Raw genomic sequence first — 16,700 nt, 5'->3', positions numbered from 1 at the left:
ATGAGTTATTTTCCATGCAACATTTCCTTTACATATTTATTATCATGGTTGCCCTTAAATGAATAACCAAACACATATTCACAAAACATTTTTCAAAAGATAAAACACAATGGATTCTTGATTTCACAACAAAAGCATGAGCAACACCAAAACAGTAAGACAAATGGGACTTCACCAGAATTAAAATCTTTTGTACATCAAGGGACATTATCAAGAAAGTAAAAACCTACAGAATGCAAGAAAATATTTGGAAACCAAATATCTCGTAAGGGTTTAATATCCAGAATATATAAAGAGTTCCTACAATTCAATGACAACAACAATAACCCAAGCAACCCAATTAAGAAATGGGCAAAGGACTTGAATACACATTTCTCCAAGATATAGAAATGGCCAATAAGTACATGAAAAGATGCTCAATATTATTAACCTTTAGGGAGATGCAAATCAAATCCACAATGAGATACCATCTCATACCTACTAAAATGGCTACTATTAAAAATAGAGGGAAGCAGATGTGCCACAGTGATTGGGTTTCCATCTGCCATATGGGAGGTCTCTGTTCAGTTCCCGCGGCCTCCGGTGAAGATGAGCTGGCCCACAGAGAGCTGGCCCAAGTGGAGAGCTGATGCAACAAGATGACGCAAGAAAAAAGAGACACAGAGGAAAGACAATGAGAGACACAACATACCAGGGAGCTGAGGTGGCTCAAGTGGTTGAGTACTTCTTGCTCATGTCAGACAGTCCCAGGTTTGGTTTGCAGTGCCTTCTAAAGAGAAGACAAGAAGAGAAGACAAGCAGACACAGAAGAACATGCAAAGAATGGACACAGAGAACAGACAGTGAGTGCAAGCAGTGGGGGTGGTAATAAATAAAACAAATCTTCAAAAAATAAAAACAGGAAATAACAAGTGCTGGTGAGGATGCAGAGAAAAAGGAACCTTAGTACATTGTTGATAAAAATGTAAAATGATGCAGCTGCTATGGAAAACAGATTGGTAGATCCTCCAAAAAAGTTGACCATAGAACTACAATATGACATGGCAATCCAAGTTCTAGATATATACCCAAAAGATGTGAAAGTAGGGACTTGAACAAATATTTGTGCACCAATGTTTATAGAACAGAGTTACTCCCAACAGCTGTAAGGTTCAAGCAAACCAAATGTTCATCAACAGATAAATGGATAAACAAAATGCTGTATGCAATGCTACTTAAAAATGAAGTTCTGATACATGCTACTACTACATGGACAAACCTTGAAGATATGATGTTGTATGAAAGAAGTCAGAGATAAGGGAACAGATATTGTATGGTTGCATTTATATGAAATAGCTAGAATATGCAATTCAGGTTTGCCAGGGATGGGGAGGAAGCGAGAATGGGGAATTAATACACAATGGGTGTAGGGTTTCTGTTTGGGGTGATGGGAAAGTTCTGGTAATGGATGGTGGTGAGGGCAGCATAATATTGACAATGTGATTAATCCCACTGAATGGTATGCTTCAGAGTGATTAAGAGGAAAAGCTTATGTTGTATAAACATTTAAACAATTTTAAAAAAACAAAAACAAGTAAAGAAACAATCAGAGGGAAGTAGAGACTTCTGGGAAGATGGCATAGAAACAGGCAGGGTTCACTTCTCTTCTAAAAACAGCAAGATGAAAAATAGACACTGTCTGAAAAAAAAACCATTCTAAAGGTTTTCAGACCAGGTGAGTGCTGCCCACTAACCAGGAGGGAGCAGGATGGGAAGAGAGAGAAGCTAAAGCAAAAGCGATGAGTGAATTGCCCCACAGCAGGGAATGGCACCTATCTCCCTTGGTACAGCCTAGGAATGGTTGCTGATGACACAGAGGGCAACAGAGTTTTCTCCTCCTTAGGAAAAGGGAGAGTGCAGGTCAGGGCTGAGTGTGGCTTCTGATCAGCAAGTTTGGACTGCAGGGCCTGCTTTGAATAGCAGCTCTAGCCAGCCCAGACAGGAATCTCCTGTGGACTCTGTTTCAGTTCTTCCCAGTAGAGGTTGGAGTAAATACATGCCCCTCTTGGGCTGTGGAGACAAGTTTCCTGAAAAGTGCCATTTTCTGATATCCAGGAAAGTGCACCCCCAGTAATTCTAAGAAAACAAATAAGAAAAACAAAAAAGGCTTTTTGGTCTTTCCTGTCCCTCTCCACAGGTCCCTTGGAAACCGATCTGTACCCTATCTGGGTCACTGGACATGTTTTGACTAAACATGGGCAATTTTAAAGATCTAGAAATTGAAGCAAGAATCAAAGAGCAGTAGCACAAAGTCAATCAACAATAAAGCCCAATGCATGAGAGAGAAACTGACCATCAAAGTAAACCCACATTATAATCAGATACTTAGACATCAACAAAAATTAAAAGTCATACTAGGAAATAGGAGGATATGTCCCAGTCAAAGGAACAAATTAAAACATCAAATGAGACAAAGGATTTGAAACAACTAATGAATATGTTCAAAAAAATCTCCTAAATCAATTTAAGAATTGAAGAAAATATGGTTAAAGATATAAAGATATAAAGAATGAAAGACAAACTGGATATTAAAAATACATTAGAGGGGAGCCAGCAAGATGGCGGTGGAGTAAGGAGTTCCTAGAATCAGCTTCTGCTACAGGGCAGTTAGTAAAAACTCAGAGCTATCTGGAGATAGCTGGAGTACCAGTCTGGGGACTCCAGGAGACCAGAAGAGCATCCTGCAACATCCTTGAAGGAATGAAAGGAGGAGATGCCCATCTGCAGAGAAGATTTGTAAGTAGAGCAAACCATGCCATGGAGTCTGGTGCCCATCCTCCACGGCAGGCACAAGCCACCTCCGGAGCTGTTCCATGGCTGGAATTGAAAGCTCCACTTCCCAAAAACGGGGGAGGAAGAGACAGTTGGGCACCAACTTCAGCTACTGATGAGTAAATTCAGTGGGCTAAAGTATAATCCTGAGAACAGCTAAAGTTTGAGCCTGTCTAAGTCAAAAAGAGGCTGGAAGCTACCATGTTAAAGCTGCATCTGGCACAAGGGGAAGTGAGGTGGACTGAAAATCACAGTGCTGGTGGGGACTGGCTAAGTCTTACCAGGTAAGAATGCAGCTCTGACTTAGGCCTCAGGCCCACCACTGGCATGGAGGAGGCTGCGGAGACCTGTACCAGCCTCTCGGGAGACCTTGCTGGAAAGCCATGGAGGCCAGTGATTGTCCTACTCTGGCAGCATGAGCGGTCCCAGGAGCTATTCTGTGGCTGGAATTGGAAGCTCCATTTCCCAAAAACAGGGGAGGAGGAGACGGTTGGCTGCTGATTTTGGCTACTGATTGGTAGACTCAGCTGGCTAAGGGAATAACCCTAGGAACAGCTTGAGTGTGAATCTGTCCAAGTCAGAAAGAGGACAGTGGCTGTGCCATTTTGACTCCACCCCCAGTATGAGGGGAAGCCAGGACTGAAAATCACAGTGACAGTAGGAGCTGGTTTCTTTCAGCCCTAGACTAGGCTTCAGCCCTGCCTTGGCAGGAAGGAGGCTGGTGGGCCCTGAACCAGCCTATCCAGATACCCTTGGCTGGCAGAAACTGAATACTCAGAAGTCTACCAGGGCAACTGCGGTCATCTTGGACCTGCACTGCATAGATTGCTGTCCACACCTGCAGCTCCATCCCTGCCCCAAGCAGTGGAGAAAGGGGTGTGAGTCTTCATCAGTCTCTCTGGGCAACAGGAGTCTAGGTCTGCGTGACCTAGATTATTCCACACAGCTGTGATTCTGTCCCTATCTCTAGCAAAGGAGAAAGCTGGGAGAAGATTCATCAGTTGCTGGGACAATGAGGGCAGCTTGAGCCTCCACAGCTTATAGGACCAATTAAATCCTTGGCTCCTACTCTACAACCAACAAGGGAGAAAGGGCAGGAAGCCCTACACTAAAGAGAAAAACTGGGAAATGGAAAGGAGAAATGAGATTATAAGGCTGTGAGTCTCTAAAAAAGAGTCTGGAGGTTGTCAGAAGGAATACCCCTATGTACAACTGAACAGAGTCTAAGAGACAGATAAGGTAGATACAACCCCAGGTATTGGTTCTTTTGAGGGATAAAGAGACCCACGGGTTCTATGGTCATGGCAGAAGGGGTTCACTGCCATGACAGATGGCCCTTCTTTGGAGCTGGTGTTTCTGCGTGATGGAAATGGACTCAGAGGGGATCTCTTTTCACAAGACTTGCATGCTACTTTATTGGAATTGTAGTTGGTGCTGGGTTTAAGATATATGTAGGGGATTTGAATCTCTGGACTGATAATATGACACCCAGGCCCAGAGCCTCAACAGACTTCAGCTCCTACACTTTGACTTATTGGACTTACTCCACTCAGCTAACATGGAGTTGAAGAAGGTCAACCACCACAACATGGAGCCTAGAGTGTCTACAACTAGAAGCGGGAAGAATGCATCCAGTACCCATGTGCAATCTAAGCCCTCACTTGACATAGGTGTGCAATGGACACAACCAATCCAATGTCCACAGAGAAAATGTGGAATGGGTGTGGGAACGGTAGCCATGGGGGCTGCTGGGTGTGGGGAACGGGAGGAAGAGATGAGATGTGGAGGCGTTTTCGGGACGTGGAGTTGTCCTGGATAGTGCTTCACGGACAATTACGGGACACTGTAGATCCCCCCAGGGCCCACTGGATGGAACGTGAGAGAGTCTGGGCTATGATGTGGACCATTGACTATGGGGTGCAGTGATGCTCAGAGATGAACTTACCAGGTGCAATGGATGTATCACGATGATGGGAGAGAGTGTTGCTGTGGGGGGAGTGGGGGGCGGGGGCGGTGGGGTTGAATGGGACCTCATATATTTTTTTTAATGTAATTTAAAAAAATAATAATAAATAAATATTAAAAAAAAAAAGAGAGAAAAACTGCACCCAGAATAAATACTCTAGTAAGCCAGATGCCAAGACACAAATAAAAAATTACAATCCACACCAAGAAACAGGAAGGTATGGAACAAGATAAGCCTCCAGATGACACAAAGGAGTTGAGACAACTAATCATAGATGTTGAAACGAATCTCCTTATTAAATTCAATGCAATGGCTAAAGAGATTAAGGATATTAAGAAGATACTATATGGGCACAAAGAAGAATTTGAAAGCGTACATAGAAAAATAGCAGATCTTATGGGAATGAAAGGTACAATAAATGAAATTTTTAAAACATTGGAATCATAATAGCAGATTTGAGCAGGCAGAAGAAAATATTGGTGAGCTTGAAGAAATGGCCTCTGAAAGTGAACATACAAAAGAACAGATGAAGAATGGAAAATATTAAACAAGAATTCAGTGAATTAAATGACAGCAAAAGGCATGCAAACATACGTTGTCATGGGTGTCCCAGAAGGAGAAAAGAAGGGAAAAGGGGCAGAAGGAATATTTAAAGAAATAATGGTAGAAAATTTCCCAACCCTATTGAAGGACATATATATCCATGTCCAAGAAGCACAATGTACTCCCATCCAAAAAAATCTGAATAGACCAATTCCAAGACACATACTAATCAGAAGGTCAAATGTCAAAGACAAAGAGAATTCTGAGAACAGCAAAAGAAAAGCAATGCATAACATACAAGGGATACCCAATAAAATTAAGTGCTGAGTTCTCACCAGAAACCATGGAGGCAAGAAGACAGTGATCTGATACATTTAAGATACTACAAGAGAAAAACTTCTAGCCACGAATTTTATATCCAGCAAGACTGTCTTTCAAAAATGAGGGTGAGATTAGAATATTCACAGATAAACAGAAACTGAGAGAATTTCTAAGAAAGAGACCTAGATATTCAGGAAATGCTAAAGGGTATGCTAGATCCTGAAAAGAAAAGACAGGGGAGAAGGGTCTGGAAGAGAGTCTAGAAATGAAGATTGTATCAATAAAGTAACTAAAAGTGTCAAGAGTGGGGAAAATAAAATATGACAGATAAAACTCAAATAGTTAGGAATAAACTCAACCAACAATGTAAAGCACTTGTATTCAGAAAAGTGCAACCCAATGTTAAAAGAAATTAAAAAAAGTCCTAAACAACTGGAAGACCATTCCATGATCATGGATTGGAAGACTAAATATCATTAAGATGTCAATTCTACTCAAATTGATATACAGATTCAATGCAACTCTGATAAAAATTCCACCAGCATTTAAAAAAAAAAGGGAAAACACAATTATCAAATTTATTTGAAGGGTAAGAGGTCCTGAATAACCAGAAACATCATAAAAAGGAAAAGTAAACCCTCATCTCTGGTTTTTAAATCATATTACCTAGCTATAGTGGTAAAAACAGAATGGTACTGGCATAAAGACAGACACATAGACCATGGTACTGGCATAAAGACAGACACATAGACCAATGGAACCAAACCGATGGTTCAGAAACAGACCCTCACAGGTATGGACAAGTAATTTTTGACTAGCCTGTCAAACCCACACAACTTGGGCAGAACAGTCCATTCAGCAAAATGGTGCTGAAAGAACTGGATATCCATAGCTGAAAGAAGGAAAGAGGACCCCCATCTCACACACTATCCAAAAATTAACTCAAAATGGATAGAAAACCTAAAAATAAAAGCAAGAACCATAAAACTTCTAGAAGAAATTTTAGGAAAATATCTTCAAGACCTGGTGGTAGGTGGTGGATTCTTAAAGGAGATAAGAAAAGGATTGATATGGACTATTGATGTTTAATGTAGGTAGAAGTTTTAATTAGCTTTACTGTAAAAGTGTGGAAATGTATAGAATGGACAGCAACAAATAGTGAGTAATAGTTAGTTTATAAACGGGGATGTGGCTGAAAATGGTAGTCCAGGTATGTAAATGCCAACTGACAGAATGCTAGAGAATAATTTAGGAACTGACTAGCACAGTAAACCATGAGGTGGATGAGAGTTGTGGTTGATGGTACATATGCAAGAGTGTCCTTTGTGAGCTAGAGCAAATGTATATCACTACGGCAGGGTGTTGAGAATGCATGGGAAAGATAGAACTGGAGGACCTACTGAATTTGGTTAGCAGGAATAATATAATATTCTTGCATCTAGGCCAAAGCTGTACCATGTTGATAATGGGGCAGTATGGAAAATGTGATCCAAATGTATTCTATGGATTTGGCAACAATCAGATGATATTATCTTTTGTAACAAATGTTCCACCACAGTGTGGTGTGTTGATAGAGGGGTGTTTTTTGGGAATTCTGCACATGTGCATGATTGTTTTATAAGTTTACAACTTCTATCATAAAAAATATATTTAAAAAATAATAGGGTGGGCTGGAAGAAAAATACACCAAACGTAAGATAAGGACTATAATTAGTAGTAAGATTTTGACAATATTCTTTCATAATTTGTAACAAACATCTCACAGCAATGCGAGGTGTTGGTGGAGAGTTGATGTATGGGACCCCCTGTATGATGTTATGCATGTTTGCTTTATAAGTTCACAACTTTTACTATACACTTAATTGTTTATGTATATTCATATATAAAAGATATAAAGATAATAATAATGGGGGGAGGGTTGGGGAAAAATACTTTGGTTAGTAGCAAAATTTTGTCAATGCTCTTTAATCATTAGTTAAAAAGGTTTAACAGCAATGTAAGGTTTTGGTGGTAGGGTGAGTTATGAGAGTCCTGTATGATGTTACATACGTTTGTTTTGTAAGTTCACAACTATTACTATACACTTATTGTTAATATATATTTGTGTGTGGGTGATATATTTCAATAAATTAATTTAAAAAGAATACATTAGAGAGGAGTAAACGTAGCTCAAGTGGTTGAGCACCTGCTTCATATGTATGAGGTTCCAGGTTCAATCCCTGGTACTTCCTAAAAAACAAACAAACAACAAAACAACAAAAAACAACTCTCATTGGGGGGTGGATGTAGCTCAGTGATTGAGTGCCTGCTTCCCATGTATAAGGTGCTGGGTTCAATATCCAGTACCTCCCTAATAAACAAACATTAGAGGCATACAACAACAGATTTGAAATGGCAGAAGAAATTATCAGCAACTTAGAGGACAGGAAATCTAAAATTGAAAAGATAGAAGAACAGATAGAAAATAGAATGGAAAAAATTGAGCAAGGGCTTAAGGAACTGAATGATAGAACAGAGTGCACAAACAATGTATAATGGAGGTCCCAGAAGAAGAGAAGGGAAAAGAGGCAGAAAGAGTATTGGAGGAAATAATGGCCCCAAATTTCCCAATTTTTATGAAAAGACATGAACATTCACAACCAAGAATTACTACATACTCCAAACAGAATAAATCCAAATACACCTACTCTGAGACACATACTTATCAGAATGTAAAATGCCAAAGATAGAGAAATATGAAAGCAGCAAGAGAAAAAAATTCCATCACATGCAAGGGATGTTTAATAAGATATAGTGTGGATTTTGCATCAGAAACCATGGAGGCAAGAAGGCAGTGGTATGATGTATTTAAGATAGTGAAAGAGAAAAACTTCAAGCCAAGAATTCTTTATCCAGCAAAACTATCTTTCAAAAACTGAAGGTGAGGGGAAGCGGACTTGGTTCAATGGATAGAGCATCCACCTACCACACGAACCACGGTTCGAACCCAGGACCTCCTTGACTCGTGTGGAGCTGGCTCACATGCAGAGCTGATGCGCACAAGGAGTGCTGAGCAAGGAGCACAAGGAGTGCTGTGCCAGCCAGGGGTGTCCCCCGTGTAGGGAGTTACTAAACAACTGTGAGTTACTAAACAACCAGGTGGCAGAAAGGGCATGCATCCCTCACCTCCAAGGTGTACAGCCTGTATAAAACCTGTGGCCCACTGCAGCCATCTGAGAGGGTAAAGGACGTCTTCCTCCCTAGGAAAAGGGAAGGAACAGAGGAGGAAGGAGAGTGGTTTCACGTCATTGAATTTGGCCAGCAGAGCCTGCTTTGAATTTGGGCACTACCCAGACCAGAAACGCTGGCAAGTGAAGGTTGAAAGAAACACTTCCATGAACAGGTTCACTGGCAAGTGTCATCCACTGATTGGTCAGGAAACTGCAAGAGAAAAAGTACTTTTAAGTCTTTTATAAGCCAAAATTCTGAGAGACAATCTGTGCCCCATTAGTGAGCCCCTGACTCAATACTGATGACTTAAGCTGGGCAATTTTAAAGACTGAGAGTAAGTTGAACTAAAAATCAAAGAAGAGACATAGGAGAAAAACAAAACAAACAAAAACAACAAACTAGACAAGAGAGAAAAAGAAAGAAATTTATCATCAGAGGACATTCACCAATATATTCAGATGCTGACACATCAGCGAAAAAATTACAAGCCATACTAGGAAACAGGAAGAGATGGCCCAACCAAGTGAACAAACCAAATATCCTGTAGAGATACAGGATTTAAGATAACTAATGAAAGATAATCACACATATCTCCTAACTAAATTCAAAGAATTGAAGGAAAATATGACTAAAATGAAAAAGGATATTAAGACATTGGGTGAGCATAAAGAACAATTTGAAAGCCTGCAAAGAAACTAAGAGTTCATGGGAATAAGAGACATGGTAGATGAGATTAAAGATACATTAGAGGGAAGTGGATGTGGCTTAAGCTGTTGAGCACCTGCCTCCCACATGGCAGGTCCTGGGTTTAGTTTCTGGTACCTCCTGAAAAAACAAAAACAAACAACAAGCAAAGAAAACAAACAAAAAACTAACTCAGGGACGCAGATATGGCTCAGTGGTTGAGCGTTGGTTTCCACATATTAGGTCCTAGGTTCAATCACTGACCCCCAGTACCTAAAAAAAAAAAAAAAAAAAAACTCAGTAGAGGCATAGCAGATTTGAATCTATGGGGGACATGATTAGTGATTTTGAGGACAGAACATCTGAACTTGAAAAGACAGGAGCACAGAAAGAGAAAAGAATGGAAAAAAATGGAACAGGGTCTCAGGAAACTGAATGACTATGTGGAACACACAAACATATGCATTATTGGTGTCCCAGAAGGGGTAGAGAACAGAAAAGGGGCAGAAAGAATATTTGAGGAAATAATGACTGAAAACTTCCCAACCCTTATGAAAGACATAAATATCAACATTCAAGGGCAAAGCACCCCAAACAGAATAAATCAAAATAGATATACTCCGAGACACCTTCTAACTAAAATTTCCAATATCAGAGATAAAAAGAGGATTCTGAAAGCAGCAAGAGAAAAGCAAAGCATCAAATACAAGGGAATCTCAGTAAGATTAAATGCATGAAGGTGAGAAGGCAGTGGTATCATGTATTTAAAGTACTGAAAGAGTAAAACTGCCAGCAAGAATTCTTTATCTGGCAAAACTGTCCTTCAAAAATGAGGGGGTGAGTGAGCAGGTGTAGCTCAGTGGTTGAGTGCCTGCTTCCCATGTATGAGGTCCTGGGTTCAACCCCTGCAACTCCTAAAAAAAAAAGTTTAAGGTCTTCACAGACAAACAAACAAAAAAAGAGTATGTTACCAAAACACCAGGGTTACAAAACATGCTAAAGGAAGTGCTTAAGCCTGAAAGGAAAAAACAAAGGTGAGAGACTTGGAGAAGAGTGTACAAATGAAGATTAGGAAGGTAAAGGATAAAAAGAAGCAGATGTGGCTCGAGTGATAAGAGTTTCCACCTATCATATATGGAAGGACCTGGGTTCGATCCCTGGAACCTCCTGGTGAAAAAGAAGAAGAGAAAGCATGCCTGCATGGTGAGCCAGTGCCTGCATGGTGAGCTGAGTGCCCATGCAAGTGCCCATGGGAGTTCCTGTGTGGCGAGCCAGTGCCCACGCAAGTGAGTCACACAGCAAGATGATGATGCAAAAAAGAGAGACAAAGGGGAGAGTCAAGGTGAAGCACACCAGAAACCAGGAAGTGAGGTGGCACAGCTGACAGGGAACCTCTCTCCACATGAGAGGTCCGCAGGATCGAATCCCAGTAGAGGAGAAAAAATGAGTAGAGAAGACAAAAAAAGAGAGAAGATCACACAACAATGGACACAGACAGCAAAAACAGCAGGGTGGGGAAAGAAGAAGGGGGAAAAATAAATCTTTTAAAAAAAGACAATGGTAAGAGATGACAATGTAACATGGGACTGTATAACATAGTAAAACCTTGTGAAATATGAATATGGATAATTCTTATTTGCATATATGACTGTTCTCAAAATATAAAAACAAACTAGAGAGATGGAAAACAGAATAGCAGCTATATATGGCAGGGGAAGCAAGGGAGGTTACTTTTCATCATTGAGTTGTATGATCTCTTTATATAACACATGTATCAAACCCTGATGGGTATGGATTTCCAAATATTTTCTCCCACAGACTATGCGGCTTTTTTACTTTCTTGACCAAGTCTTTTAAAGAACAAAAGTGTTTCATTTTTAAGGGGACCATTTATCTATTTTCTCTTTTGTTGCTCATGCTTTGGGAGTAAGAATTAAGAAACTACCACCTACCACAAGATCTTGAAGATGTTTTCCTACAATGCCTTCTAGAAGTTTTATGGTTGTAGCTTTTATATTTTAAAAATATAAAGATATTGATCCATTTTGAGTTAATTTTTGTATAAGGTGTGAGATAGGGGTCCCCTTTCTTTTGGATATGGATATCCAGTTCTTCCAGCACCATTCATTGAATAGACTGTACTGGCCCAGGTGGGTGGACCAGCCTCGTCAAAAATCACTTGCCCATAGATGTGAAGGTCTATTTTTCATTTCTTGATTCAGTTCCAGATTGGTCAATCTGTCTTTATGCCAGTACATGTTGTTTTTACCAGTATAGTTAAGTAATATGCTTTAAAGTCAGGAAGTAGGAGTCCTCCAAATTCATTAATCTTTTTAAAAACCTTTTTGGCTATTCAGCTCCTTACCCTTTCAAATAATTTTGATAATTGGCTTTTCCATTTCTGCAAAAAAGCTATTGGGATTTTATCAGGATAGTATTAACTCTATAAACCAGTTTGGGTAGAAAAAAATATATATATATATATTTTTAGATTTATTTATTTATTTAATTCCCCCTCCCCCTCCTCCCGGTTGTCTGTTCTCTGTGTCTATTTGCTGCATCTTGTTTCTTTGTCTGCTTCGTCTGCGGCACGGGAAGTGTGGGTGGCGCCATTCCTGGGCAGGCTGCACTTTCTTTCGCGCTGGGCGGCTCTCCTTATGGGCGCACTCCTTGCGCGTGGGGCTCCCCTACATGGGGGACACCCCTGCGTGGCAGGGCACTCCTTGCATGCATCAGCACTGCACATGGGCCAGCTCCACATGAGTCAAGGAGGCCCGGGGTTTGAACTGCGGACCTCCCATGTGGTAGACGGAAGCCCTAACCACTGGGCCAAGTCCATTTCCCTAGATATATTTTAATAATATATATTCTTCCAGTCCATGAACACAGAATGTCCTTTCATTTATTTAAGTATTCTTTGGTTTCTTTTAGCAATGTTTTGTAGGTCCTAAATTCAGGTCCTTAAAGTCCCTGGTCAAGTTTATTCCTAAATACATGATTCTTTTAGTCACTACTATTAATGGAATTTGTTTTAATTTCCTCTGCGGATTGTTCACCAGGAGTGTACAGAAATGTACTGAGTTTTGCATATTAATCTTTTATCCCACCACTTTGCTGAACTCATGCACTAGTTCTATTAGCCTTGTTTTGGAGTTTTCAGGATTTTCTAGACATAGGCTCATATCTTCAGCAAAATAGCAACAGTTTTACTTCATCCTTTCCTATTTGGGTGCCTTTTATTTCTTTATCTAGCCTAATTGCTGTAACTAGAACTTCTAGCACAATATTGAATAACAGCAGTGACACTGGGCATCCTAATCTTGTTCCTGATCTCAGTGGGAAAGTTTTCAGTCTTTCACCATTGAGTTCAATGCTTGTTGTAGGTTTTTCATATATGCATGTTAACACATTGAGAAAGCATCCTTCTATTCCTATCTTTTGGAGTGCTTTTATTTTAAAAAGATGCTGTATTTTGTCAAATGCCTTTTCTGCATCAATAGAGAAGATCATGTGGTTTTTCCTTTTCAATTTATTAATGTGGTTTATTACACTGATTTTCTTGTGTTGAAAAACCCTTGTATACCTGGGATAAAACCTACTTGATTGTGGTGTATAATTCTTTTAATGTGCTTTTGGATTTGGTTTTAAAGTAATTTGTTGAGGATTTTGCATCTATATTCATTAGAGATATTGGTCTGTAATTTTCTTTCTTCATAGTATTTTTTTAATGTGGATTGGGAATTCGGGTGATGCTGGCTTCATATAATGAGTGTGGCAGCATCCTTTCCTGTTCAATTTTTTGGAACAGCTTGAGTAAGACTGACCTTAGATCATCTTTGAATGATTGGTAGAATTGGCCTGTGAAGCCATGTGGTCCTGGGATTTTCATCTTTGGGAGGTTTTTTAAAAATATATTTTTTGTTTACTTTTAAAAGATACTTAGAGTACATAAAATGTTACATTAAAAAAATAATGGATTCCCATATGCCACCTCACTCCCCACATCTCCCACTTTTCCCCACATTAAAAACTTCTTTCATCAGTGTGGTACATTCATTGCAATTGATGAACACATTTTGGAACATTGCCACTATGCATGGACTGTAGTTTACACTCTCTCCCACTCAATTCTGTAGATTATCGCCATATACATAATGATCCATTCTTATTGTTGCAACGTCACTCAGGGCAATTCCAAGACCTGAAAATGCCCCCATATTATACTTCTTTGTCCCTTTTTGGGAGGTTTTTGATGACTGTTTTGATCTCTTTACTTATGATTGGTTTGTTGAGATCTTCTATTTCTTCGAGGGTCAGTTTAAGTTTTTCAATGTCTTTCTATTTGTCCATCTCATCTATGTTATCTATGTTTTTGGCCTACAATTGTTCATAGTATACTCTTATGATCTCTCTTATTTCTATGGGTTCAGTGGTAATGTCCCCCTTCCCATTTCTGGTTTTATTCATTTATTTGCATCTTTTCTCTTTTTTTCTCGAAGAACCAACTTTTGGTTTTGGTGATTCTCTCTACTGGGCTTTTGTTTTCATTTTCACTTATTTCTGCTCTGATCTATACTATTTCTTTCCTTTGGCTTGGTTTGGGATTTGTTTATCGTTCTTTCCTAGTTCCCCCAGGTATGATGTCTTCGATTTTAGCTCTTTCTTCTTCTTTGATGTAAGTATTGGGGGCTATAAATTCCCTCTCAGCAGTGCTTTTGCAGTGTCCTATAGGTTTTGGTATGCTGTTTCTCATTTTCATTCATCTCAATATATTTCTTGAATTCTCTTGCAATTTCTTCTTTGACCCATTGATTATTTAAGAGTATGCTGTTTAATCTCTATATATTTATGAATTTTCCATTTTTACATCCATTATTGATTCCCAGTTTAATTCTGTTATGTTCAGAGAAAGTGTTTTGCATAATTTTAATCTTTTCAAATTTATTGAGACCTGTCATGTGACTCAACATGTGGTCTATCCTAGAGAAGGATTCATGAGTTCTTGAGAAGAATGTATATCCTGCTATTTCTGGGTGTAATTCTCTATAAATTTCTGTGAGGTCCAGTTCATTTATCATTATTTTTCAGGTTCTCTGATTCCTGATTGATCCTCTGTGTAGATGTTCTATCAATGAGTGGTGAAGTCTCCAACTATAATTGTAGAGATGTCTGTTTCTCCCTTCAGTTTTGCCAGTGTTTGCCTCATATATTTTGGGGAACCTGTTTAGGTACATAAATATTTATAATTGTTATTTCTTCTTGGTGGATTGCTCTTTTACTAATGTATAACGTCCTTCTTGTCTTCTATGACTGCTTTGCGCTTAGAAAGTCTGATTTGCCCAATATTAGTATACCTACTCATGGTCTTTTTTTTTTTTATTACGGTCTGCATTTCCAACCTATTTGTATACCTCAATGTAAGTTGAGTCTCTTGTCAGCAGCATTGAGATGGCTTGGGTTTTGTGTTTTTTTTTTAATCCATTCTGCCTGTGTCTTTTGATTGGGAAGTTTAATCCATTAACATTCAATATTATTACTGTAAAGGCATTACTTACTTCACCCATTTTATTGTTTGGCATTCATATGTCATAAGTTATTTTTGTCTTTCTTTTTACCCTTTTAGTTACTGTATTAATTAGTCAAAGGGGTACACTGATGCAAAGTACCAGATATCTGTTGGCTTTCATAAAAGGTATTTATTTGGGGTAGAAGCTTACAGTCACAAAGCCCCCAAGAGTCCAACAAGCCACCATAAATCATTTGCCAAGTGTTGAAGCAGGATGGCAGGCAATGTCTGTTAGGGTGCAGTTTTCCTTCTTCCTTCTTCCTCTTAAGCTCCATGGTCCCAGCCTCTTCAGTCTCAGCTGTAGGCTGGCATAAGGTTCATCTCTCTCCCTGGGGCTCTTCTCTTTCTGGGCTTAGCTGCTCTATTCTCTCCACAAGGTCACCTATAGACTATCAGGCTCATCTTTCTTCCTGGGGTCTCTTCCATGTCTAATGGAGCCTTCTCTCTTTCCTCACATATCTGTTTCTCTGAGTTTCTACTTTCATGTGAGAGTCTGTTTTATTGAGGACTCAACTCTGCATGCCCTAATGACATGGTCAAATCAAAGCCCTAATTTAACATAATTTATCTCAGCTGAATAATATAATCAAAGGGTTATCACACCCAGAGGAACAGGCCAGTTTACAAACATAATCAAATATCTTTTTTGGAATTCATAAATAAAATCAAACTGCCACAGTTAACTTTCTGATGCTCTTCATTTCTACACTCTCTTCCAAGCCTCTCTCTCCTGTCTTTTCCTTTCTGGCTGCACAACTCCCTTTAGTATTTCTTGGAGCGCCAGCCTCTTGTTAATAACATCTCTTAGTTTCTGGTTATCTGTGACTATTTTAAACCCCCCCTCATTTTAAGAAATATATAATTTTATTGAAGTATATCATTCATACATGAACATAAACAGATGTATAATAAAATTTGTGAATTTACAAACAAGTATGCATATCATCATACCCGAGATTATTCTTTACTTTCCTTTCAAATGCCATTTACTTCTACATACCACCCTTTTCAGCCATGGTCACATTTGTAAATCAGAAGTGTTTATTATACCCATTATAATGTGTTACTCTCAGCTCTATTCATTTCCACACTTTTACAGTTAACCTTATGAATGTTACATACATTAAGCATCATCTCCTATTCTCAAACCCATCTTCTTATTCCTAGTAACCTTTATGCAAGAGTTTACCTCTGTGAGTTTACTCATCATATTTAATTCATATTAGTGAGACCACATAATATTTGTCCTTTTGTGTCTGGCTTATTTCATTCAACATAATAGGTAGTCACTGCCACCACCACTGCCGTCATTGTTGTGGTGGATGCTCTGAGTTCCAAGGCTCCGAGAGCCAGCTCCATCCCCTCAACGCCGCCACCATGAAGTGGATGTTCAAGGAAGACCATTCGCTGGAACACAGATGCGTGGACTCCGCTAAGATCCGAGCAAAATATCCCGACCGGGTTCCAGTGATTGTGGAAAAGTCTCAGGCTCTCAAATTGTTAACAATGACAAACAGAAGTACCTTGTTCCATCTGATATCACTATGGCTCAAGTCATGTGGATCATCAGAAAAAGGATCCTTCTGAAAAGGCAATCTT

General features: G+C 39.3%; 1 protein-coding gene across 2 annotated transcripts in view; it reads right to left on the bottom strand.

The window, feature by feature from the left end:
• The window catches only part of LOC101444539 (transcription factor A, mitochondrial-like), a 38,203-nt gene that overhangs the window by 10,752 nt on the left and 10,751 nt on the right, over nt 1-16,700 (bottom strand). The window lies entirely within an intron of this gene.

The sequence above is a fragment of the Dasypus novemcinctus genome, chromosome 6, assembly GCF_030445035.2.
Source record: "Dasypus novemcinctus isolate mDasNov1 chromosome 6, mDasNov1.1.hap2, whole genome shotgun sequence".
Lineage (NCBI taxonomy): Eukaryota > Metazoa > Chordata > Mammalia > Cingulata > Dasypodidae > Dasypus > Dasypus novemcinctus.
This window is presented reverse-complemented; position numbering and strand designations above follow the sequence as displayed.